At 41.8% G+C, this 23,812-nt stretch overlaps 1 protein-coding gene across 5 annotated transcripts in view; it reads left to right on the top strand.

Moving 5' to 3' along the window:
* Nucleotides 1–6,698: 6,698 nt before the first annotated feature.
* The window catches only part of arap2 (ArfGAP with RhoGAP domain, ankyrin repeat and PH domain 2), a 198,185-nt gene continuing 181,071 nt past the window's right edge, over nt 6,699–23,812 (top strand). For 2 of the 5 annotated variants that reach the window (XM_062982215.1, XM_062982212.1), the window contains exon 1: nt 6,858–7,049. The gene's annotated coding sequence lies outside the window, so the exon portion shown is untranslated. Of the gene's footprint in view, nt 6,834–6,856; nt 7,050–23,812 lie in introns of those variants that run through there. The other 3 variants (XM_062982213.1, XM_062982216.1, XM_062982214.1) reach the window with 3 other exon arrangements.

The following is a 23,812-nucleotide window of genomic DNA, read 5'->3' as shown; positions in this document are numbered from 1 at the left end:
GCTCCTCTGGTTTAGTATCTCATTCAAGCAGTCATTTCCTCTTTTCCTCTGAGCTGTGTTTCTTTTCACTTGCTGCTTCATATTTCTGGAACTCTTTCCCTGAACATTTTTGGACTGCTTCTTCCATCAATATTTTAAAATCTCAACTGAAAGCTTTCTTGTTTTCCAAAGTTCTGAGAGTGTTGGTTTAATATTATTTTTAATATTACTTTATCATCTTGTATCAGTTTGTTATATTTTATATTGAATTTTTTTCTGAATAATTTCTTTTATGCCAGTGGTATAGTTTTATATTTGCATTACTCCTTCCCTTGTGTGCTTCTACATATTAGATTTGCAGGATTGGCTGCTTCTGTTGTTTTTACTTGTAAATTGCCATGTACACTGATGTACCCTATAAATAAATGATCATCATCGTTGTTGCTCACAGCTTGCAATTCAAACACAGACACGCCGAACCATCCTGCTTGAAAATTAAGATAGACATCTAAGGGAATGTTCCTCAATCAAAATAAAATGAGGAGATTATTCCTTCTCACTTACTTGGGGAGATAGGATAAGGAATACATTTTGCCTACTTGCTTCTGCTCAGAAAGTGGATATAGGGCAGCTACATGTAGCTACAATGTCTGGGAGGAAAAGAAGCAAATATACAGTTGCATCAACAAAACAGTTAAGCCTTGGAGACTGTGGCCTCTTCTACACTGCCATATAATCCAGATTACCAAATCAGATAATCCATTTTATCTGCTTTGAACTGCATTATATGAGTCTACACTGCTATATAATCTAGTTCAAAGATAATCTGGATTTTATCTGGCAGCATAGAAGGGGCATGAGAGTGCATCTACACTATAGAATTAATGTAGTTTGGCATCACTATAACTGTCAGGCTAAATCAGGCATGGGCAAACTTCGGCCCTCCAGGTGTTTTGAATTTCGACTTCAATAATTGTGGGAGTTGATGTCCAAAACACCTGGAGGGCCAAAGTTTGCCCATTCCTAGGCTTACTGCTATGGAATCACAGGGGCTATAGTTTCATAAGGTCTTTAGCCTTATCTGTGAAATAGTATTGGTCCCAGACCAAACTCCCAGGATTCTCTAGCACGAAGCCATGTCGGGTAAAGTGGTGTCAAAGCACATTAATTCTACAGTGTTGCTGCTCCCTATGTCAAGCAGTTTGCATCCCAAGTGTGTACAAGTGTTCAATAAAATACAACAGTGTTTTAACTGTCAAATTACTCATAACATGGGGTGGCAAACAGAGTTGTGCACAAAACCATTTTCCTTTGTTTTATCTGTTCTTTCATTACTTTGGGAGCACATAACAGGAAGGCTCCTCTCTGTATGAAAATCAGCTTGACATGAAAGCAAGTGGGAGCTGATCCTCGCCTGCTTTTTGTGATCATGTGGCGCTCCATGCCTCTTTGAGTTGGAAAGCGTGTGTGTGTTGCATGAGGCCCAGAAAGCGCACGTGCTTGCCTGCAGCTGAGCACCTCCTCTAAAGTAAGAATGAGAACTTGCTTCCTTGCCCTGGAAAGAGAATGTATGTGTATGTTGTGTGCAGGCCCAGAAAATGTGTGCCTGCCTGCAGCCGAGCACCTCATCTATAGTAAGAATGTGAACTTGCCTGTTGCCTCCTTGCCTTGGAAAGAGTGTGTGTGGTGTGCAGGTCCAGAAAATGTGTGGCCCTAGGTAATTTTCAAGAGTAGGCAAACAGAATTTTGGTGCCCTCCTCCCCAAACCAATCAGTAAAAAAATAAAAGCATTGGATAAGCGAAAATAAGGAGGGATTAAGGAAAAACCTATTAAACATCAAATTACATTAAGATTTTAGAAATTAAGCACCAAAACATCGTGTTTTACAACAAATCATCAGAAAAAGCAGTTCAATACATGGTAATGTTATTTAGGAATTACTATATTTGTGAATTTAGCAACAAACATTGAACAGAGATATAGGGCAGACTTAACCCAGTATTTAAAAAAAACTCTAAAATCAGGAGAATAAATAAAGAACAACACTCTGAAAACAGGAGAAATCCAGACAGTAAACAATCATGGACAGGTAACACATTCCAAAAAAAGATTCTTCCAGGCAAGAAGAAGCCAGGCCTATTAAATGCTAATCAAGATGATTAATTACAACATTCTTCAATGTTCACCTGCTTTAAAGAAGAGTTCTTTCTCTCACCCTGGACCTTCTACAGATATATAAACCCCACTTACCTAGCTTCCAAGTTCTCACAGACCTCACAATCTCTGAAGGCCCCAAAGGTGGGCCCACGTGGTGCGAAGGCGGGTCCACTCTGGCAGGAAGGCTTAGCGCGGGCACCGAGAGGGCTAGCGCGGGCACCGAGAGGCCGAGTGTGGGCACTGAGAGGCCTAGGTGGTGCCGGAAGGCCCAGGGCTGACATTGGAAGGCCTAGCTGGCGCCGGAAGGCCCGAAGGAGAAGGAGGCGGCGGGTGGCGCCCTCCTCCCAGGACGATGGTGCCTTCGGGATGATGGTGCCACAGGCAAGTGCCTAGCTAACCATATGGTTGGGCCGCCTCTGGCGCCTGCCTACAGCTGACTACCTCCTCTAGAGTAAGAATGAGAATTTGCCTCGGAAAGAGAATGCTTGTGTGTCGTACAGGTCCAGAAAACGTGCACACTTGGCTGCAGCCGAGCGCCTCTCCTCTAGAGTAGAAACTGCGTGGACCATAACAAACTGTGGCATGTTTTTGGTGGTATGCACTGCAGATACCAAGTCACCTCGTCTGTCTCCTGGCAGACCAAATAGCAACAGTAAGAACAGACCATGGAATAACAGACCGGTTCAAGATTGGGAAAGGAGTACGGCAGGGCTGTATACTCTCACCCTACCTATTCAACTTGTATGCATGCGATGTGCAGGGCTTGACAAATCCAAGGCTGGAGTTAAAATTGCTGGTAAAAACATTAGCAACCTTTGATATGCAGATGATACTATTTTGATGGCTGAATGCAAGGAGCTTTCAGGCTGAGGAGCCATATTACCAAGGTGAAAGAAGAAAGTGCAAAAGCTGGGCTGCAGTCAAACATCAAGAAAACCAAGATTATGGCAACCAGACTGATTGATAACTGGCAAATAGAGGGAGAAAATACGGAGGCAGTAGAATCATAGAATCATAGAATAGTAGAGTTGGAAGAGACCACATGGGCCATCCAGTCCAACCCCCTGCTAAGAAGCAGGAAATCGCATTCAAAGCACCCCCGACAGATGGCCATCCAGCCTCTGCTTAAAAGCCTCCAAAGAAGGAGCCTCCACCATGGCCCCGGGGAGAGAGTTCCACTGTCGAACAGCCCTCACAGTGAGGAAGTTCTTCCTGATGTTCAGGTGGAATCTCCTTTCCTGTAGTTTGAAGCCATTGTTCCGTGTCCTAGTCTGCAGGGCAGCAGAAAACAATCTTGCTCCCTGCTCCCTATGACTTCCCTTCACGTATTTGTACATGGCTATCATGTCTCCTCTCAGCCTTCTCTTCTGCAGGCTAAACATGCCCAGCTCTTTAAGCCGCTCCTCATAGGGCTTGTTCTCCAGACCCTTAATCATTTTAGTCGCCCTCCTCTGGACGCTTTCCAGCTTGTCAACATCTCCCTTCAACTGTGGTGCCCAAAATTGGACACAGTATTCCAGGTGTGGTCTGACCAAGGCAGAATAGAGGGGGAGCATAACTTCCCTGGATCTAGACGCTATTCCCCTATTGATGCAGGCCAGAATCCCATTGGCTTTTTTAGCAGCCGCATCACATTGTTGGCTCATGTTTAACTTGTTGTCCACGAGGACTCCAAGGTCTTTTTCGCACACACTGCTGTCAAGCCAGGCGTCCCCCATTCTGTATCTTTGATTTCCATTTTTTCTGCCGAAGTGAAGTATCTTGCATTTGTCCCTGTTGAACTTCATTTTGTTAGTTTTGGCCCATCTCTCTAGTCTGTCAAGATCGTTTTGAATTCTGCTCCTGTCTTCTGGAGTGTTAGCTATCCCTCCCAGTTTTGTGTCGTCTGCAAACTTGATGATCGTGCCTTCTAACCCTTCGTCTAAGTCGTTAATAAAGATGTTGAACAGAACCGGGCCCAGGACGGAGCCCTGCGGCACTCCACTTGTCACTTCTTTCCATGATGAAGACGACGCATTGGTGAGCACCCTTTGGGTTCGTTCGCTTAGCCAATTACAGATCCACCTAACCGTAGTTTTGTCTAACCCACATTTTACTAGTTTGTTTGCCAGAAGGTCGTGGGGGACTTTGTCGAAGGCCTTACTGAAATCCAGGTAGGCTACATCCACAGCATTCCCTGTATCGACCCAACTCGTAACTCTATCGAAAAAAGAGATCAGATTAGTCTGGCATGACTTGTTTTTGGTAAATCCGTGTTGACTATTAGCAATGACCGCATTTGTTTCTAAGTGTTCGCAGACCACTTCCTTAATGATCTTTTCCAGAATTTTGCCTGGTATTGATGTGAGACTGACCGGACGGTAATTGTTTGGGTCGTTCTTTTTTCCCTTCTTGAAGATAGGGACCACATTCGCCCTCCTCCAATCTGCTGGGACTTCTCCCGTTCTCCAAGAACTCTCGAAGATAATTGCCAGTGGTTCTGAAATAACTTCCGGTAGTTCCTTCAGTACTCTTGGATGTAGCTGATCTGGCCCTGGGGACTTGAATTCGTTTAGAGTGGCCAGGTGTTCCTGGACAACTTGTTTCCCTATTTGGGGTTGGATTTCCCCCAATCCTTCATCCATTCCATGTTTCTGAGGTTGAAGATGGCTTTCTTTTTGTGAGAAGACTGAGGCAAAGAAGGCATTAAGTAGTTCTGCCTTTTCCCTGTCCCCTGTCGCCATCACCCCATCTTCTCCTTGCAATGGCCCTATCGCCTCCTTTTTCTTCCTTTTTCTACCAACGTAAGCAAAAAAGCCTTTTTTGTTGTTTTTTATGTCCCTGGCAAGCCTGAGCTCATTTTGCGCTTTAGCCTTGCGAACCTTTTCCCTACAGGTGTTGGCTATACGTTTGAATTCTTCTTTGGTGATTTCTCCCCTTTTCCACTTCTTGTGCATGTCACTTTTGAGCTTTAGCTCGGTTAGAAGTTCTTTGGACATCCATTCTGGCTTCTTTGCACTTGTCTTATTTTTCTTCTTTGTTGGCATTGTTTGCATTTGCGCCTTGAGTATTTCACTTTTGAAAAACTCCCATCCATCCTTAACTCCCTTGTTTTTTAATATCGGCGTCCATGGAATGCCGCTCAGTAATTCCTTCATTTTTTGGAAGTCAGCAGACTTTGTATTTCCTAGGTGCAAAGATTGCTGCAGACTCAGACTGCAGCCAGGAAATCAGAAGATGCCTTCTTTTTGGGAGGAGAGAATGACCAATCTCAAGAAAATAGTGAAGAGTAGAGACATCACACTGGCAGCAAAGGTCCACACAGTTAAAGCAATGGTATTCCCCGTAGTAACCTATGGATGTGAGAGCTGGACCATAAGGAAGGCTGAACGAAGGATGATAGACACTTTTGAACTGTGATGTTGGAGGAAATTTCTGAGAGCGCCTTGGACCGCAAGAAGATCCAACTAGTCCGTCCTCCAGGAAATACCCGACTGCTCGCTGGAGGGAAGGATAATAGAGGCAAAGATGAAGTACTTTGGCAACATCATGAGAAGACAGAAAAGCTTGGAGAAGATCATGATGCTGGGGAAAATGGAAGGAAAATATAAGAAGGGCCAACCAAGGGCAAGATTGATGGATGTTATCCTTGAAGTGACTGTCTTGACCTTGAAGGAGCTGGAGGTGGCAATGGCTGATAGGGAGAGGTCACAAAGAGTTGGAAGCGACCAAATGAATAAACAACAGATCCAGCCTGTGGGCCCTTCCAGACAGGCCCTCTATCCCTGGGTCTGATCCCAGGTTTTCTTCATTAAACTGGATGATTAAACTGCCAAATAATCTGGGATAAACAGAAAACCTGTGATCAGATCCTAGAATATAGGGCCTGACTGGAAGGGCATTCAGCATACACTGCCAGATAATCTGGGATCAGATCCCGGGATATAGGGCAGTGTAAGGGCCCTTCCATGGGGCCCGTGGTGACACAGTGTGTTAAAGCGCTGAGCTGCTGAACTTATAGACCAAAAGGTCCCGGGTTCAAATCCTGGGAGTGGAATGAGCGCCCGCTGTTAGCCCCAGCTCCTGCCAACCTAGCAGTTCGAAAACATGCCAATGTGAGTAGATCAATAGATACCGCTCCGGCGGAAAGGTAACGGCGCTCCATGCAGTCATGCCGGCCACATGACCTTGGAGGTGTCTACGGACAACGCCGGCTCTTCGGCTTAGAAATGGAGATGAGCACCAACCCTCAGAGTCGGGCACGACTGGACTTAACGTCAGGGGGAAAAACCTTTACCTTTACTAAGGGCCCTTCCATCCAGCCCTATAACTCAGAATATCAAGGCAGGAAATCCACAAAATCTGCTTTGAACTTCCATACTTCCATATAATCCAGTTTAGTGTGGATTTCATACACCTGTGTGGAAACGGCCTAGAAGGGTCCCAAGATTCTGGCTTCCCTTCCTCTGCTGCCCAAAGAAAACAAACTTTATCTAATGAATGGCTGCTTAGCAAGGAGCCCTTAAAGGCGCAGGAGCTCTTTAAAACATCTCAACACGCAGGCAGGACGAACTTCTGGCTTACAAAGGGGAAAAAAAACTACAAACAAATCTCAACCTATTGAATGGCTGCCTAGGAAACTGCTCTTAAAGGCGCAGGAACCCAGCAAGCCTCAGCACCTCCCTCTGTGATTACCAAGAAAGGCTAGTGGACTCAGGTGAGCTTCTCTCCTTTCCCCGCTGTACAGGTAACCCGACGTAAGCGAATCAGAAACAAGCTGGGAGGGAGAGAAGGAAGGAAGGAAGGAAGGAAGGAAGGAAGGAAGGAGAAAAGGAAAGTAAAAGACGGAGGAAGCGGAGGCTGTTATCCTCTTTCCTTCCCTCCCTCCCTCCCCTGCGTGATCTGCAGCCTTTCATTCTTCTCAAGGCGAGAGGTAAGTTTTGAAAAAGGAGAAAACTTTTCGCAAAGTTTCTGAAAAGTTCTTGTTGCGCCTTAGAACTCTCTTGTCTGTCTGGCTGCTTCTCTCAAACGGAGAAAGGGAGGGTGGGAAGGAAGGAAGGAGAGGCTCCTTTGCTTGAGTTACTGTGAGTTTTCCGGCCTGTATGGCCATGTTCCGGAAGCATTCTCTCCTGACGTTTCGCCTTCATCTATGGCAGGCATCCTCAGAAGTTGTGAGCTCTGTTGAAAACTATATCTGTGTTATGTTCAGGTTTTGAGAAAGAACTCTTGTCTGCTTGAGGCAGGTATGAATGTTTCAATAGGCCACTTTGAATAGAATTGAATAGCCTTCAAGATCTGGCTGCTCACTGCCAAGGGGAATGCTTTATTAGGTGGTGTTAGCTGGTCCTGATTGACTCAAGTCTGGAATTCCTCTATTTACAGAGTGCTCTTTATTTATTGTCCTGATTTTAAAGTTTTTAAAATTCCGGTAGCCAGATTTTGTTTATTTTTAATAGTTTCCTCCTTTCTTTTGGTTGACTTTACAGCTTTTATACTTTCTTCTTTTCTTCTTGCTTCTTCTCTTGCTTCTTTTCTCCATGCTTCTTGTCATACAGTAGTTTGGCGAGGCACCCATTTGGCATGATTCATATCATGGAGCCATGGCAGTGAAAGTGGTTTCAATCTGTATTGGTTCTATTGTGTGGTTGCGCTCTGAGTGGCAGCAAGCAGATCCTTGAATAGTTGGGATTTCCTATAAGGCTAGGCTGAAGAATGATGTCCAATCTGTGCTTTTGGGTTGCAGATCAATAGGAGGAGGTTTATATGTATTTAAGACTCCCACTGTATTTTAGATGTCTTCTTTAGGTTTTCATTTCAATATTTCTGTTTATTCTTGCCATCCACCTTCCCCAGGGGAAAAAAAACTACAGTAAAGTCTCGCTTATCCAACCCTCGCTTATCCAACGTTCTGTATTATCCAACACAGTCTGCCTCCCGCCCAGATCCACAGCTGTTTCTCTAGGCAGCAATTCTATCTTTATTTGTAGTCATTTTTTTTGTAGTCAATGTTTTTGTAGTCAATGTTTTCAATACATTGCGATGTTTTGGTGCTAAATTGATAAAAATACAGCAATTACTGCATAACTTTACTATGTATTGAACTGCTTTTTGTGTTGATTTGTTGTAAAACATGTTTTGGTGCTTAATTTCTAAAATCATAATGTAATTTGACGTTTAATAGGCTTTTCCTTAATCCCTCCTTATTATCCAACATTTTCGCATATCCAACGTTCTGGCGGCCCGTTTATGTTGGATAAGCGAGACTCTACTGTATTTTAATAACACTATGGGCCCTTCCACACAGCCATATAACCCAGGATATTAAGGCAGAAAATCCCACAATATCTGCTTTGAACTGGGTTATCCGAGTCCACACTGCCATATATTCCAGTTCAAAGCAGAAAATGTGGGATTTTATTCAGATGTGTGGAAGAGGCCTGTGTAAAATGAATTTTGTTCCTGGGTGATAAATCTCATTTCCTAATTGGTTCTGCTGAGGGCCCCCAGTGGTGCAGTGTGTTAAAGCGTTGAGCTGCTGAACTTGCAGACCAAAAGGTCGCAGGTTTGAATCCGAGGAGCGGAATGAGCGCCCGATTTTAGCCCCAGCTTTGGCCAACCTAGCAGTTCCAAAACATGCAAATGTGAGTAGATCAATAGGTACCGCTCTGGCGGGGAAGGTAACGGCCCTCCATGCAGTCATGCCGGCCACATGACCTTGGAGGTGTCTACGGACAATGCCGTCTCTTCGGCCTAGAAATTGAGATGAGCACCAACCCGCAGAATCGGACACGACTGGACTTAACTTCAGGGGAAACTTTTACCTTTACCTTACCTAATTGGTTCTGCCATATAAACATGGAACAAGTCTATTAAACTGTACAAACAGTGTTTTTGCGGGGCATCCTGCAGCACATTTTGCAATAGTTTTTCAATGAATATTTCCTCAAATCTCAACCCATTCAACACAGGATTGCTGTGAGGTTTCCGGGCTGTATGGCCATGTTCCAGAAGCATTCTCTCCTGGCATTTCACCCACATCTATTACAGGAATCTTCAGAAGATGTGAGGTCTGTTGGAAACTAGGCAAGTGGGGTTTATATATTTGTGTAATGTCCAGGGTGGGAGATAGAATTCTTGTCTGTTTGAAGCAAGTGTGAATGTTGCAATTGGTCTCCTTGATTTGCATTGAAAAGCCTTGTGGCTTCAAAGCCTGGCTGCTTCCTCACTGGAGGAATCCCTTTTTGGGAGGTGTTAGCTTGCACTGATTGTTCCCTGTCTGGAATTTTCGTTTTTTGAGTGTTGTTCTTTATTTACTGCCCTGTTTTTAGAGTTTTTAAATCCTGATAGCCTGATTTTGTTTATGTTCATGGTTTTCTCCTTTTTGTTGAAATTGTCCACATGCTTGTGGCTTTCAATGGCTTCTCTGTGTCATCTGACATGGTGGCTGTTAGAGTAGTCCAGCATTTCTGTGTTCTCAAATCATATGCTGTGTCCAGGTTGGTTCATCCTCTGCTATGGCTGACTTCTCTGGTTGAAATAGTCTGCAGTGCCTTTCACTTGTCTAGTTTCTAACAGACCTCACAACCTCTGAGGATGCCTGCCATAGATGTGGGTGAAACATCAGGAGAGAATGCTTCTGGAACATGGCCATACAGCCCAATAAAACTCACAGCAACCCATAGGGCTGACTCTCACTGGTAACAACTGTTATAGTCTGAAGAAGAGAAAAATGTCAGGAGAGAATGCTTCTGGAATATGGCCATACTGCCCGGAAAACTCACAGCAATCCGAAAAGGAAGTTGTTTTTCTTTTCTTTAGTGAAACAGTTTCATAACAGTGAAACAATTCTTATTCATGATCTCCATGTACAAGGAAAGTTACAATTTTCATTAGCATTTAATGGATAGAAAGACACAAGTCCAGTATGTATGGTGACTGGTGTATGGTAATTTAGATATAAGTTCTATTTCAAGGTATAAGTTCTATTTCCAGTGAGAGTGGAGTACATAGCGATGTAGGCCTTGTATTGTTGTTTGTTAGCCAAGGCTTCTATTGATGTTCAAAGGGAGGAAACAGGAAAAAACAACTTCTGTTGTGATTTCATTTCATCTAAGCAATACTATATGTTTCCAATAATATTTAGTTGAAATTGGGGGTTTAAGTAGTGTTTTGCTTTTAACCTGTCAGTGTATTTAAGATATTTTAAAGTGGTTTTACTTCCTCACTATTATAAATACAATAGAGTCTCACTTATCCAACCTCCACTTATCCAATGTTTTGTATTATCCAACACAGTCGGCCTTTTAGTAGTCAATATTTTTGTAGTCAATGTTTTCAATACATGGTGATATTTTGCTGCAAAATTTGTAAATACAGTAATTACTACATCATGTTACCATGTATGGAACTGCTTTTTCTGTCGATTTGATTTAAAACACGATATTTTGGTGCTTAATTTGTAAAATCATAATGTAATTTAATGTTTAATAGGCTTTTCCTTAATCCCTCCTTATTATCCAACATTTTCACTTATCCAACGTTCTGCCGGCCTGTTTATGTTGGATAAGTGAGACTCTGCTGTAGTTGTTAAAGGGTTCCCCCAGGCAGGAAACAGCCAGGCTTTGAAGCTGCCGGCTATTCAATGCTAATCAAGCTGGCCAATTGCAACATTAACACTTGCCTCAGGCAGACAAGAGTTGTTTATTCCACCCTGAATATTCCACAGATATATAAACCTCACTTGCGTAGTTTCCAACACCTCACAGCCTTGAAGGATGCCTGCCATAGATGTGGGCGAAACACTCTGAAAAGTCAGTTTATATTTTCATTTTAGAAGCAGAAAGGCCTTGCCTATCAGTAATTATTACAACAACCCTGATAGGAAAGTTTATCTTCCTATTTTAGAGGCAGAGAGGCCCTGTCTACCAGTAATGTTATCATGATCCTAAAAGGGAGATCTATATTCCTATTTTAAGAGGCCAAGATGGTCTTAGAGTAATGGTTCGATGATCGTGAAAGGTAAATTTCTTTCCGCATTTGAGAGACAGGAAGGTCCCATCCATCTGTATATGGTACAGCAATCCTGAAAGATAGGTTTGCGTTCCCACTTTAGAGGCATAGAGAACCCGTCTATCATGTTATAACAATCCTAAAAGGGAGGTTTATATTCCTGTTAGAGGCAGAGGGGCTCTAATAGTAATTGTTAGACAATCCTGAAAGATGGGTTTGTTTTCCCATTTTCGAGCCAGAGAGGCTTTGTCTATCAGGAATTGTTACAAGAACCTTGAAAGGTTGGCTTTTTTATCTCCAGATTGGAGGCAGGCCAGAGATAAGAGTTTGCCTAAGGTCATTGATAGTTTTCATAAATGTTTCCAGTGGTATTGGAAAACCAGACGGTCTTCACCGGGTTGCCCTTTCACACTGTGCTTCCTGTTTATTATTCATCTGTTCAGGAAAAGTCCTGCTTATAAAATCTGTTTTGAGAAATGTTACAAGAGCAGCAGGGCGATTTCAATAAGGTGGCAACCCTTATTATTGGTGGATATTTGCCATTTTTCTGAAGAGGCAAGAGGTGAGAATTGCAAGTTTGGGCTTGCGGCTTGGCTCTTTCTTGTCACTCTCTGTACACCTGAATGCTGAGAACAGCTCTGCTCTCTTTAGTTAATAAGGACTTTTCTTCATTACTCAATTTCTTCTAGTCTTCCTTATGGCTCAGCCTCTTTATCTGCTTATGGTGCAAGAGTTCAGTCATGCCATGTATGACGTAAGAATAGACTGGGACTGGGATGGTTATACTAAGGTTGTGCATGTGTTTGAAATTACTTACCGTTTCTGTTTCTTCCATTTGTATGGCCCCATTTCCGTTCACTGCTGACAAAAATGGGTGTCTACACAAATGGGCTTTTCCATCTAAAAGATAACAACAATTTTTCAGGCCTTCAGTGAATGCTCAATGGCTTGTAGGCTGAGCTTGCAGGGCCTACAGTTGAGTGCTCAACGGTAGGCCTGGCAGCCAGGGCCTACAAATGAGTACCAAGCGCTCGATACTTGTAGGCCCAGCTTGTAGGGCTTACAGGAGAGCGCCGAGCTCTCGATGCTTGTAGGCTCTGCGAGCTGGATCTATGAGCACTGAGTGTTCGGTGCTCGAATTGTAAGCCATTGAGTGCTTGATGCTCGTAGGCTCGGTTGGCAGAGCCTATGAGCATCGAGCACCCGGCGCTTGGCTGAAGGCCCAGCCAAGTGACAAAAATCAGCCGACCAAACAGCTACCGTTTTTAAAAATTCATTTCACTGTTTCTTTTGTTCCCCTGGGATTGTACCGTTCCACCCAATCCAAATGGATGAAACGGTACAAAACCACAAATGAAGCAGCTGAAACAGGATTTGAGCCCAACCCTAATAGTTTCTGTTGGGGATCACGACTTTCCAAATCTCCTATTATTGGCCTAATCTTTGAAAGTTGTACTTTTAAAATTATTTCTCTAAATGCTGGAAAAAATTTAACAGTCACTTTGGGGATGGAGGGTGGGTTATAAATAAATACAGTAGAGTCTTACTTATCCAACATAAATGGGCCGGCAGAACATTGGATAAGCGAATATGTTGGATAATAAAGAGGGCTTAAGGAAAAGCCTATTAAACATCCAATAGGTTATGATTTTACAAATTAAGCACCAAAACATCATGTTTTACAACAAATTTGACAGAAAAGGTAGTTCAATACACAGTAATGCTATGTAGTAATTACTGTATTTATGAATTTAGCACCAAAATATCACGATGTATTGAAAACATTGACTACAAAATGCGTTGGATAATCCAGAACGTTGGATAAGTGAGACTCTACTGTAAATAAATTGTTGTTGTTGTTTTCCTGAGCGATTTCAGAGTCTATTTACCTAGAGTCCTCTAACCTTTCATAGGTGAGAATAGGGACATGTGTGATCAAGCAAGATGGTTATGATGGCAAAAATTATGAATGTGGAGAAACAGACAAGCTGGGAGGCTGTAGCCATTTGCTTTTGCCTGATCCTACTGGGAGACCAAGGTTATGCCCACTTTATTCCACTTTTGCTTTTTGTAGAATGAGCCCTTGGGATCCACTGGGATTTGGCTTCTCTGTTAATATAAAAATCCATGGATGCTCAGGATGCCCAATTTCAGTCATCCCTTCACATTTGTGGTTTTGATTTCTGCAGATTTGATTATTCTCAAATTTGATTTTAAATGTTCTTTCTAGGAATCTCTAGGTCAGTGTTTCTCAAACTGCGCTCCTCCAGATGTTTTGGACTTCAGCTTCCAGAAATCCCAGACAGTTTACCAGCTGTTAGAAATTGTGGGAGCTGGTTTCCAAAACATCTGGAGGAGCACAGTCTCCAACAGGACTCAGGGCCCTTCCACACAACCATATAACCCAGAATATCAAGGCAGAAAATCCCACAATATCTGTTTTGAACTGGGTTATCTGACGGCCCTTCCAGACAGGCCCTATATCCCAGGATCTAATCTCATGTGTTCTGTTTATTCTAGATTATCTGGCAGTGCAGACTCATATAATCCAGTTTAAATCAGAAGATTTGGGATCAGATTCTGTAATTTAGGGCCTGTATGGAAGACCCCTGAGTCTATACTGACATATATTCCATTTAAAAGTAGATAATGTGGGATTTTATTCAGCTGTCTGGAAGGGGCCTTAGGGCCCTTCCACACAGTCCTATATCCCAGAATATCAAGGCAGAAAATCCCACAATATCTTCTTTGAACTGGGTTATCTGAGTCCATACTCAGATAATGTGGGATTTTCTGACTTGATATTCTGGGATATAGGGCTCTGTGGAAGAGCCCTTAGTGGTCAACCTTCTTCAGGACCTAAAATAGTGGTTCTCAAGCTGTGGGTCCCCAGATGTTTTGGCTTTCAACTCCCAGAAATCCTAACAGCTGATATACTGGCTGGGATTTCTGGGAGTTGCAGGCCAAAACACTTGGAGACCCACAGGTTGAAAACTACAGACGTAGAGTTTTGTAGAGAGAACACTTCTCTAGGTATCTCTAGAGTCCATCTACATGGCCATTTAATGCAGTTTGAAACTACTTTCTAACTACAAACAACAGACTCCTACAAAAGTACATAAAAGAAAGCCCTTAGTATGCCTCAGTGATTTGTGTAATCACCATCTGGGCCTTTAAATGTTTCAGTATTTTCTGTGTAATCTATACAGCAAAACCAAGTTCTTCAATATTTGTTTGACATTGCATTAAAAGTCTAGTGTAGGTGGGACCTAGGTCATCCAATTTGATTTTTATGGTCATCTTCTAGCGGACAATGTGCTAGAAGACCTGGAAACTCCCAGATAAATGTTAGTCTCAGATTTAAAAAGTAAGTTTATTCTTGGTTTTCACTTTCACAATGATCCTATGCTCATAGCCTTGGTGCATGTTGAGCAGGCATGGGCAAACTTTGGCTCTCCAGGTGTTTTGGACTTGAACTCCCAGAAATCCCAACCAGCTTACCAGCTGTTAGGAATTGTGGGAGTCGAAGCCCAAAACACCTGGAGGGCTGAAGTTTGCCCATGCCTAAACATGCACCAGGGTTACGATAATATAATCCTGATGTAGAGAACTGTATATGCAATGGTGTAGTAAAATGGTGTTCCTAATAAAAATGGCATTTTCTTTTGGAGGGGGAGGATGTGGGTTTTGAAACCATTTATAGTTGAATTTGTGGATGCAAAATATGTGGATACAGAGGGCTGGCTTTATACAATTTGTAATGTTAGAAGTAAGTTGAAAATTAGGGGAAAAGTTGGAGGAGAGGAAACTGGAACATTAAAAAAGCAGATGAAAAGGTAGAACAAAAGGTGATTCTTGAAAGCGTTTTACCTGTAAGCAATTGTGATGAAAGGACAGGCCCATACATGTGGGAGGATTGGAGGCTTTCAGAGAGTACAAGGTGTGAATTTCTGTTGTAGCAGTTAAGCAATTGCTTTCCAACCTCCACTTCACTCTGAATCTGACTTGTTACTTATTCACCAAGAACTGTCTTCATAACCTCATATTTGTTCCTCTTTGGGGACTAGTTTCGCTGACTTTTCCTTAGATATATAGTCCCCCTTAAAGGCTACTAGATGTCATGCCCCCGTGCACGTCTGGAAGTCACTGGAAAGCCTTCTGATCTTCTGTCATTGCAGGATTCTTAGCGTGCTGTTACTTGCGAAATGCTGCCCACTGTTCATCTTGCGGGAACTGATCATTCTTGTGGGTTATTTGTCATGGGAGGATATCTTCTCCTTATCAAAGGCCCACTGTTTTTAAAGCTTTGCGTACAAGGATTGCAGTTGTGAAGGGGGAGGGAAATGAACCATCTTTGGGCTGCTATTTTCTCTGAAAATCAGCCGAAGAAGCTGTTGCTTGGCTTTCTCTTGTAGCAAGTCATATTTACAAGTCAGTAGGACAGAAAAGACCATGACTTCATCCTACAGATTCCTGGGATTTCTAGTTTGGTGAATCACAGAGCTCTCTGGTAGAGAATTCTAAATTCATTTTAAAAAACCTATAAGTCCTAGCATTCCGTAGGATAATCCCATAATTAGTCAACATAGAAGGCTATAATATGTTGTGTGTACATATTGATGTACCGTATATATTCGAGTATAAGCCGACCCGAATATAAGCCGAGGCACCTAATTTTACCACAAAAAAACTGGGAAAACATTGACTCCAGTATAAGCCGAGGGTGGTAAATTTCAGAAATAAAAATAGATACCAATAAAAGTACATTAACTGATGCACCAGTTTTTGAATATTTTTGAATATTTTGTTTTTGAATATTTACATAAAGCTCAAATGTAAGATAAGACTGTCCAACTCTGATCAAATTATTATTCTCATCTTCTTCAATGTAAATGTGCTTATGCATCCTTTTAATAATAATAGAGTAAAATAATAATAATAATAATAATAATAATAATAATAATAATACAGGAAAATAATACATGTAATAAATAGAGTAAAATAATAAATTGAATAATAATAATAAGATCAGAGTGAAATAATAAGTGCATTAATAATAATAAAAATAGAGTAAAATAAATGTAATAGTAGCAACAATAATAGAGAAAAATAATAAAGGTAATAATACCAATAATAACAGAGAAAAATAATAAATGTACCATATATTCTCGAGTATAAGCTGACCCAAATATAAGCCAACCAGGACCCTCACCCGAGTATAAACTATGGGGGGCTTTTTCAGTCTTAAAAAAGGGCTGAAAAACTAGGCTTATACTCGAGTATATACAGTATATTGACATGTGATGATGGGATGCTGTAGTCAGTGCAGCAGATTTAATAAAGATTTTTGACCTGCTCTGGGACATTTACTTAAAAGCCCTATATGGTTTGAATCCAGGTTATCTACAGTTTGCCTTCTCCTGTATAATCTGCCCTGTGAGATCCCCTGGGGAACATTTGCTCCAGTCAACAAGGACTAGTTTGGCAACTATCACCCAGAGGACCTTCTCCTCCAGCTGCCCCAGATTGTGGAATGACCTGCTAGAAGAGATTCAATAGTTGAATATGCTGACTGAATTTAAAACAGCTTTAAAGATTAGTTTCTACAAGTGTGCCTACCCACGTAATTTTTAAATTGGGATTTTTTAATTATGAACTTTAGGGTATGGGCTGATTGTTTTGAAATGCATTAGTCTTATGTGTGTTAACTAGTTCATGTGTTTTGAGCTGATGTTAATATGTTCTGTTTTAATCTCTTGCTTTTCTTTACCTTAGTTCATAGGGAGATGTGGGTAAGAAATGGTGGTGTTAGAACCGCAGAAACATATACATTTTTACTCATGTAGTACTTCAGATTTCCCTGAACACAAATGACCATAGTGGTTGGGGATTATGGAGGTTTGGGTTCAAAAAGTAACTTTGTAAAGCTCTGGAAGGCATTGGTTATCTTCTTTAAAAAAAAGGTTTTGGCTGCAAGCGGCTTAAAGAGCTGAGAATGTTTAGCCTGCAGAAGAGAAGGCCGAGAGGAGACATGATAGCCATGTACAAATATGTGAGGCGAAGTCATAGGGAGAAAGGAGTAAGCTTGTTTTCTGCTGCCCTGGAGACTAGGACGTGGAACAGCAGCTTCAAACTACAGGAAAGGAGTTTCCATCTGAACATTAGGAAGAATTTCCTAACTTTGAGAGCTGTTCAGCAGTGGAACTCTTGGCCCTGGAGTGTGGTGGAGGCTCCTCCTTTGGAGGCTTTTGAACAGAGGCTGGATGGCCATCTGTCAGGGGTGCTTTGAATGCAATTCTCTTGCTTCTTGGCAGGGGGTTGGACTGAATAGCCCATGAGGTCTCTTCCAACTCTATGATTCTAAATACATAATTCACACTACACATAATTATAGCACCATGAGTCTCCTTTAATTGCCATGGCTAAGCTCGGTGGAATATTTGCTTTTGTAGTTTGTTGAGGCAATAGAGCTCTCTGGCTGGGAATTCTAAGGATCTCTCTTTACATTGCAACTCCCAGAATTTCCTAGGATACAGCCAGGGCACTTAAAGTGGAACTATAACATTATAATCATGTAGTGTGAAACAGTGTATCAGAGTATATGTGCAAGGGACTGCCAACCAAACACATGCTAAAATGTAACAGTTGGTGATGGTATTGTTTTTGTTTAGGAAAACCTGTTTTCAGATGATTAAGTTTCTTCCATTGCTAAGGATCTTTTAGTCCTTGAGGTTTGATCCCTTTTTCAAAGAAGACCAGCTGCCAATGTGTAATAATAATAATAATAATAATAATAATAATAATAATAATAATAATAATAATAATTTATTTTGCTATCCTGCCACCATCTCCCCACAGGGACTCGGGGCGGCTAACACAGGGCAAAGGCCCAAAAGCAATATACAAAGTACAATAAGTTAAGATTGTTGCTGCTCAGTCGTTTAGTCGTCTCCAACTCTTCGTGACCTCATGGACCAGTCCACACCAGAGCTCCCTGTCGGCCGTCACCGCCCCCAGTTCCTTCAAGGTCAAGTCAGTCACTTGAAGGATACCGTTCATCCATCTCGACCTTGGTCGGCCTCTCTTCCTTTTTCCTTCCATTTTCCCCAGCATCGTGATCTTTTCCAAGCTTTCCTGTCTCCTCATGATGTGGCCAAAATACTTCAGCTTTGCCTCTAATATCCTTCCCTCCAGTGAGCAGCCGGGCATTATTTCCTGGAGGATGGACTGGTTGGATCTTCTTGCAGTCCAGGGCACTCTCAGGATTTTCCTCCAGCACCAGAGTTCAAAAACTTCTATCTTCCTTCGCTCAGCCTTCCTTATGGTCCCCTTGGGCTCTTATCTCAGACCCTCCTCAATTTCCCTGTCCTCTCGGCATAAGGATGCAGTGGCCTGCTGCATCATTATGCAGAAAGAATGGGGGAGGAAGGCATGTAGGAGCTGAGAGCCCTCTGGAGTGCTCTCAGCCAGCGTGTCTTGCCCTCCTCCTGGCATAAGGATGGTGCCAAGAAGGCACCTGGAAGACAAGACGATGGCTCGAGGAAGGATGGCTAGAGGAAGGAATACAGTGGTTGAGATCTCGCCAGAGTGCTCTTGGATGTTGCCTGTCTCACCCTCCTCCCGGCATAATGCCGAGAGAACAGCTCGAAGATCTGAAGATCGAGGGAGGAGGATTTAGGTAATCACTGCATGCCCCAATTCAGGAGGAAATTGGAATAGAAATAATAATAATATAATGATAATGTCTAGTTTTCCTCCCAGTGTAAGAATGGGGTGAGCAGCCCTGTCCTTATGTCAGGAGGACAACCTGAGGATGACCCACCTCCTCGTGGCCCTGCCCTCTCCCAGGCCCTTCCTGGCCCATCCCACCCCGTGTGTGCCCGACTACCCCCCCCCTCAGCTCAGCTCTCCTCACTGGGTCCACAATGCAGCCCCAAGACAAAAAAGTTTTTCCCATGCCTTCTGAAGATGATACCTTCTATATATTGTGCCTTTGGTATCTGCTGTGATTTGGGTCCTGGACCTCTGTGGATACCAACTTCTATTGATGCTCAATTCTCATTATATACAACAGCATAGTAAAGTGGTGTTCCTTATACAAAATGCCAAAATCAAGTTTTATTTATTTTAAAAAATATATTTTCAAGTTATGGATGATTGAATCCATGGATGCATAATTCATGGATACAAAGGGCACACGGGATATGCTACGACATTAGCCATCTTATCATTAAGGGGGGGGGGGGCTGTCCAGCGACTTCATAGATGCATATTGCAAACCTACTTAATCCTCTAGGATAGGAATCATGTGGAGATTGCAGATGGTGCTGCCATCAGTACTGGCCAGCATGGTCGGTGATGATGGATGAGAGGACCTTTACTCATCCTGCCATTCTATTTATGGATACTTATTTATGTGAGGCCTCATTATGAACTCCACGACTGAAATTGTGTAGCTGGTATGCAACATGAATTTGTTTGACTTGCTAATCAAATGTATTCATTTTATGACTCCATAAAATCTGCAGTAGAAAGCAGCAAGTAAGATACCAGTTTATCAAGCTTGGAAACTGAGAAGCATACTTAATGTTAGCATACTAGTTGCTTTCTCACTAGGGAGGGGCAGAGATGAAAAGCATGGGGAGCCATGGTTACTGCTCAAATAACTCTGATAATCAGAAGTGACACATCCAGTTGAGCTTTAGGCAAATACATTTTGTATGCAACACTCTAAATGTTGTCCAGGGAATGAAATACTCTTCAGTTACATGGGTGTGATTGTGTGAAATTGAGTTCCATCAGCTGGGTTGTTAAAGCTATTCCTCCATTGCAGTAGAAATAGGAATTCTCAAGTCTGAAGTGTGAAGAAACAGCTTCTTAAATCACTTCAATATGTTTTTTAACTTTCACACAAGCCTTTCCTCCTGGCTTGTTCTGGAACTCATAGAGACTCGAGGTCCTTTCACACTATACAATTAGAACACAATGGTTGCACTTTAATTATCATGGCTACACCTTGTAGACTTCGGGGGTTTGTATTTTATCAAGGTGCTAGAACTTTCTAGAAAACAATTCTAAGTACCCATCCCCGTCTTACGATTTCATAGGATGTTTCTTTTGACAGGGATATTATTATTATTATTATTATTATTATTATTATTATTATTATTATTATTTTATTGTATGACACAGCAAACAAGATAGATATGCTGGATTTCGTATCACAAAATCACAAGTCGAACACTTTCCAAGTGTCTAGGACTGTGTGATATATTTTCAGATGATGCGTGCAGATCCCAGCAGGGTGGCCTTTTGCAGTTGTCAGATCGTAATTTTGTCAATGTCTATTGTTTCCAAATGCTGGCTGAGATCTTTTGGCATGGCACCCAATGTGCCGATCACCACCGGGACCACCTGCACTGATTTCTGCCAGAGTCTTTGAAGTTCAATCTTGAGGTCCTGATAGCGGCTGAGTTTTTCCTGTTGTTTTTCGTCAATGCGACTATCACCTGGTATGGCAACATCAATAATCCAAACCTTTTTTCCCCCCACAACTGTGATGTCTGGTGTGTTGTGTTCCAGAACTTTGTCAGTCTGGATTCGGAAGTCCCACAGTATCATGCTCATTTTCCAATACTTTTGCAGGTTTGTGATCCTACCAGTTCTTTATTGCTGGAAGGTGGTACTTGAGGCATAAGTTCCAATGAATCATTTGGGCCACATAGTTGTGCCTCTGTTTGTAGTCTGTCTGTGCGATTTTCTTACAGCAGCTGAGGATATGATCAATGGTTTCGTCAGTTTCGATGCACAGTCTGCAAGGAATTATTATTATTATTATTATTATTATTATTATTATTTATAGACCACTCTATCTCCCCGGAGGGACTCAAAGCGGTTTCCAACACATATGACAAACATTCAGTGCCAATAAAGAAACATATAACAAATTACATCACAGAAAATAGAACAGCCATTACTATAAACTTAATACCAAATAGAAATTAAACCAAAAAATAAATAAACAATCCTAACAGACATAACTACATAATATGAATTGAAATAAGGTAAAATTTAAAGCCACTAAAACTTTTTCAAGAGATAAAATAGTGGCCAATTCAAATAGCTAAACAGGATTTAGTATATCAAGACGATGTTATATGTCAAGACATATTAATCTTCCTCCTTTTCATATGCCAAAGTGCATAGATGTGTTTTTAGCAGCTTTTTAAAGGTGAGGAGAGGGTTGGGGGTAGTTTTTAGTTCTTTTGGGAAGGAGTTCCAGAGGCAGGGAACGATCACAGAGAAGGCCCTCCCTCTCGTTCTCACCAGCCGTGATTGAGATGGGTGGGACCAAGAGAAAGGCCCCCTCTGCGGATCGCAATGCTTGAGCCGGTTTGTAAACGAAATGCGGTTCAGCAAGTAGTCTGGACCTGAACCATTTAGGGCTTTATAGGTAACAACCAGTGCTTTGTATTTAGCCCAGAAGCAGATCGGGAGCCAGTGGAGCTGCCATAGTATGGGAGTTGTCATCTCACGATATGGCACTCTAGTTAATAAAGATTATTCATGGTTTTTCTTAAAATGTTCTCTCTAGGAATCTCTAGGACAGTGGTTCTCAACCTGGGGTCCCCAGATGTTTTTGGCCTTCAACTCCCAGAAATCCTAACAGCTGGTAATCCGGCTGGGATTTCTGAAAGTTTTAGGCCAAAAACATCTGGGGATCCCAGGTTGAGATCCACTCCTCTAGGATGCCAGTTGCAATTTTATTGCCAATGACAAGCAGAAGTTGACCATAGAGTCATACTGGTGAATCTGAAATTTCCTTTAGAGAACATTTTTTTTTGGCGGTTTTAACTTTTATAGGGGTTCTGTTCCCCTGTGGAGGGTTATCTGTAATTTTGTAACATGAAAGGACCCTATGATGTATGTGCTTTCAAGTCACCTGCTGATTTGTCAATTTCATAGGGTTTTCATTGTCAGAGGTGATTTGTCATTGCCTTTCTCTGAAAAACAAAACAAAACCTGGAAGTGACTTGTTTTGATTTATTTTAATTTTTGATTTATTTCTACCACTTTGCCATTCTTGTGAGTTTATAGAGGCATTTAATGACATTGCAACATTTTCATGCCGATTGTGGTGGTTTGGGTAATGTGGGAGTGGCTTTTGGGCCACAATTTAAAATAAGACTATGAATGTTATAAAGAAGTTGCTTCTCGGCAGTTCTCTGGCCTTCTACCCTTTTTAGCCCTTGGGATATCATACCCCCTCCCAAATTAGATTCTTGGTAGCTGATATACATGAACAAGGCTGCTCGAGCTATTTCACATGGTTCTTTTGGGTGCCAAAGTGGTGAAGTATGCAGAATAGCAGTCTTGGGGTGCATCTACATTGTAGAATTCATGCAGTTTGATTCTAGTTTTAATTACTGTGGCTCAATGCTATGAAATCCTGGCATTTGTAGTTTACTGAGGCCCCAATACCCTTTGACAGAGAAGGTTAAAGACCTTGTGAAATGGCACTTTAAATGGTGTTGAACTGCATTAATTCTACAGTGTAGATAAATGATTCTCAACCTGTGGCCCAGCAGTGGTCTGCAAGAATGAAAATCTAGTCCGTGAACCCCCTTGCTCTTTATTTTATTTTATTTTATTTTATTTCAGCTCCTTTCTGCAGAGCTGACCATTGCATTGGATAGACCACATCAGCTCTAGATTATTAAATATGGTTTTCTTTGAGCGAGCAGATAGCGACTACTGAATGGCATTTGTTCTGTATCAGAAACTAGAGTTGATGTGGTCTATCCAATGCAGTTTTCTAAATCAGCACCCCAAATAACCAAACCGAATCTAAAGTTGACCAAAACCTGATTCGTAACCCTTTTGGTACTAATGTTTGAGAATGGTTCCTGGTCAAATGGGCCTTGGTCAGAGTGGTCCCTGGTTAAAAAAAAAAAAAGATTGGGAACCACTGGTGAAGATACACCATAAGACTGCAAAAATCTGTGTACAAATTCACTCTTGGCCATAACTTTACTTACAGACAGCTGTCAAGATAAAGTTTTTGGGATGAACCCGATATCTTACCTTGCATTTCTTGAAGGAAATGTGTGATGTAACTGCAGTACATAAACCAAACCAGATACTTTGGTGGCTGTGTGTCTGCAAGGAATAGTGTTAGTTGTCTTTTTAATAACAGTATTATTTTAAACCTACAGTATCATTTCAGTCTTTGAACAAGCTTTCCAACAAAATTGAGAAGTATGCTCCTGAATATATTCAAGAGTAAATAGAAAAGGAACCGTGTGTTGTATCTTGGTGGCTTTTAAAAATATCCCTTGATAACCAGAAATAGAGATGCTTCTGAGAACTTGGAGAATAGCGTATTATAAACATAATCTGGGACAGACTATACAAACCCAGCTGCCAAATAAAGCCTAATAAACCAGGAGGATGTGAAGTCATGAGTTCTGTGGAGGTGTTAAATGTCTATCACAATTAGAAATATACGAGGGAGTGTGAAGTTATGTATTTAACAAGACCACATCTTCCATGTTGCTGTTCCTTGTCCCCCACCTTTCACCCATTGACAGACAAACTTTGCAGCCCATCACATGTCCATGAGTATAGTTGCCATGTGTGTCATGACTTTAATTTTAGTGATGAAAGTTAGTGATGAAAGTTCATGAA

The sequence above is a fragment of the Anolis carolinensis genome, chromosome 5 (genome assembly GCF_035594765.1).
Source record: "Anolis carolinensis isolate JA03-04 chromosome 5, rAnoCar3.1.pri, whole genome shotgun sequence".
NCBI lineage: Eukaryota > Metazoa > Chordata > Lepidosauria > Squamata > Dactyloidae > Anolis > Anolis carolinensis.
Note: the sequence above shows the minus strand (reverse complement) of the source record. Positions and strands in the feature narration are given on the sequence as shown.